This window comes from Charadrius vociferus, unplaced genomic scaffold (assembly GCF_000708025.1).
Source record: "Charadrius vociferus isolate BGI_N301 unplaced genomic scaffold, ASM70802v2 scaffold3, whole genome shotgun sequence".
Taxonomy (NCBI): Eukaryota; Metazoa; Chordata; class Aves; order Charadriiformes; family Charadriidae; genus Charadrius; species Charadrius vociferus.
The window spans coordinates 586,499-589,976 of record NW_009647748.1 but is presented as its reverse complement, the minus strand read 5'-3'; positions in this window follow the sequence as shown (position 1 = coordinate 589,976).

Sequence of the window (3,478 nt, the reverse complement as noted above, 5' to 3'; positions counted from 1 at the left end):
GAGCAAGGGCAATGCCAGGCAGTGCCGGTGTGACCAAGGAAGGAGCTGGGGACTGCCCTGGGGGGACACGCTGTGCCCCGGGCACCCTCCTGCCAGCCTCAGCCAGGGGATGCGGTGGTGGCTGGCGGTGCCCCCAGAATCAGCAGGACCGTGAGTCCAGCCTTTTATGAGTATATTTTCTTCTCCTGAAGCCTCGTGGTGTGTTCGCACCCACACGAATGAGGCGACGAGAAACCTGGGGTTGGCGCTCTCCTCCTGGCGGGCACTGCTTGGAGGACACTGGTGTCCCCCAACGCAAAGGTGGGGACCTCTCAGGTGGGGATGCGGAGGTGGGGACTTCAGCAGCAACGTGAGTGGTGGGGAGCAGAGGGTGGTGGCCACATGGCATGCTGGTGGCAGCCTCCTTTCCTTGGGTAACTGGGGCAAAACCGAGCGTGGAGACAAAGGGGAAAAGATGCCCTGCAGCACTGGCTTTTTTGCCCCATCTTGGGGATGTGTGATGGGGACATTGGAGGGAAGATGGGGGTTCCTCCCTCCCAAGACCTCCCCTCAGGCAGGGGTGAATGAGCCCCAGCAGATGTTTTGCCTCCAGCCTGGCAGGATGCGCAGCCCGGCGCATTCCTCCAGCCTTTCTCGGCATTTCTTCCCCCGCCGCCACCTCCCAGGGGACGGCAGCTGAGGTCTCCCAGTCCTGCACCGTGGGGGCAGAGAAGGCTCCATCCCGTCTTTTCCCACCAGGGCTGGGACAGTGGCAGGGAGAGGACAGGGGCCATCTCCAGGCCCCGCTGCAGGACTCCCCGCGAGTCAGGTCTGCTCCCGGACCTGCCAATCACCACTGGGAGAGGGGAACCTGCCCTGCACCCTTGGGCTTTGGGCACGTGTGGCTTCGAGCAATCAAAGGGAGGCTTTTGAGTGGCCTTTGAGGGTTTCTTGTGTGCACAGAGCTGTTGGCATTGCTGTCCTCAGTCCCGTGCGGTGTTCCCCCTGTGGGAAGGGACACAAGAGCTTGCGGCTCCACACCAGTCCCCTCTCAGCTCTGCACCGCCGCACTGACTGCCATCCTCTGTGTCTTACAGGCTCAGCCATGGGAGTCCCTGGGGACATGGAAGCTGCTGAAGGCACGTGATGACTGTACAGCCCCAGAAACATGGCCAGCGACGAGAGATGGGCAGAGCCGGCACGCCAGCACGCTGCCAGTGTGGGCACCTCCGCATGCCCTTTTCCTGGGTGGTGGCTGGTGGTCCCCCCAGAATCAGCAGGACCATGAGTCCAGCCTTTTATTATTCTGGTTTCTTCTTCTGAAGCCTCGTGGCGTGTTCGCACCCACACGAACGAGGGGATGAGCAACCTGGGGCTGGACCCTCCTGGGGGTGCGCATGGGGCCGGAGCGCTGCCCAGCTGGGCCAGCAGTGGGGAGAAGCTCTGCAAAGGCATATGGTGGCAGGAAGGTCCCTGCGGCACCTCCTCTGGCTCTGAGTCCCTGTGGCTCTTCCCACACTTGGCCCGAGCTCAGGGCTGGCCTGGCCATGGCTGGTATGGAGATAACCCCGCGCTGGCCAAGGCTGCTCCCAAACCTCGTTCCCGACTGACGGATGCCGCAAGCTTGGGGCACCACGGGGCTCTTTTCCCTACTCTTTCCTACCAAGAACTGGGGGCACCAGATGGGGGAGCCTGGCCCATTGCATGGGGTGGTTTCTGCCCCAGTTCCCAGCTGGGCGCACCCGGCCGGGGGGGGCCGGTGCCGGATGCAGGGGCTCATGCCGGAGATGCGCCATCTGCTTCTCATCAGGCTGCTGGGAGCGCCGCAGCTGCCGGGGCCCGGCAGCGGGACACGGTTGTGATAGATGGTCTGTTTATCACGTTTCGGCTCTGCTCAGGATGTTAGTGTTCGCCTGCGAAAGACATTTTTGGGCTCGGCCTCTCCCTCCATCCTCCCTCTCCTCCTGCTTCCCCTTGGATCCTCGGCCTTGGGTCTGGATGGGCTGAAGCATCCCTCCCACAGCCCCTGGTCCTTGCCCATGGGAAGGGCTGGGCTCAGTCCTGCTACGCTGGGAAAGGATCAGGCCGATGTCTGAGCTCGAGAAGCTGAGGCTGAAGCCTTCCCACAGGTGCTGGCCAGCTGCAGGCTCTGCTCTGATGGGGACTGGGACAGGGACAAGGGTGGGGAGGGACAGCAGGAGCTTTCACACGCTCCCCATCCCCCTGGGTGGGGAAGAGGCAGAGGGCAGGGAGGGATGCGCTGTGTGATACCTACGGCCCCACACCATCCTGGGGTGTCCTGGCCCAGCTGAGTGGCAGCCCTGAGGGGCACTCCTGTCACCCTCACCCTCTCACCCAGCTCCACACCGGCTCTCAGGTGGGGCAACACAGATGTGGAGGTAGAACTCCCCCCATCTGTCCCTACCCCTGTGTGTCCCTGCAGAGCTGGGACCAGGCTGAGCTACCAAGCCCAGGTCTATCCTGCCATTGTGTCGGGGTTGGGCACGGGGAATGTGGGCACATGGCTCTGGAGGAGGGGACACTTCTTCACCCACACCCAGCCGGGCAGGCAGACACACAGCCTTGCTGTGGCACGACCCACGGATGCGCATCAGCTGCAGTGAGGGTGACCACGGGCTCCTCCATGTCTCCCAGCCCAAGGTGCAGTGCTGCATCTCTGGTCAATTGGGAGTCTGAGATGAAGCACTGTAGCTCGGGAAGGGAGGAACTGCGCACCCTGGGGACCTCCGGGACTCCCCCACCCACTGGGATAAGTGATGCAAGGAGAGGTGACCCCTGGCTGCAGGAAAGGGCTCACCTCAAAGCTCCAGATCCCTGCAGAGAGCCATGGGGAGAGGAGGGTGGGGAGGTTTCTCCTTGCAGCAGACGGACCCCCGTGTCTGCTCAGGACCCCTGGCCCAATGGCACCAGTGACAGGGGTCACACAGAAACGTGGCCTGGTACAGCGGGGGAACAGCAGGGACCCCCACCAGCCACACACGGATCCTGCCCGGCGGTGAGGACATGCAGGGCTGGCAGAGAGCCCGGACCGCCGTGCCCTCAGGGTCCAGTTTTCCCAGGAATCCCTTAGGCGCTACGTTGGGGATTCCTGGAAATACTGTTCTTGGGGCCACGGCTCGGCAGCTGGAGACGGGCCATCCCGCCTGGATCCGTAGCCTGCAGAAGAGCCAGCAACCGAGGTATGGGGCTATTTTGGGGGGTGGGGGGGAAGGGCTGTGAGCAGGAGGGAACCCCCCTGGCTACCCCAAACACGGGGAGGTGGGCAGTCCAGCCCAGGCAGCTCCAGCTGCCCCACGCTGGGAGGGGTGATGGACATCCCCGTGGCTCACTGCTCACCACAAAAGGATGTGGCTGGTGGGCAGATGGCCTTGCACACCACTCCTGCCCTGCACGTGCCACCTAGCCACCCTGGGGTCAATAAAGGTCTCAACTCCCGAGTGACTCTGTCCTGGCCGGTCCTTTGGGGCTGGGAGCAGGG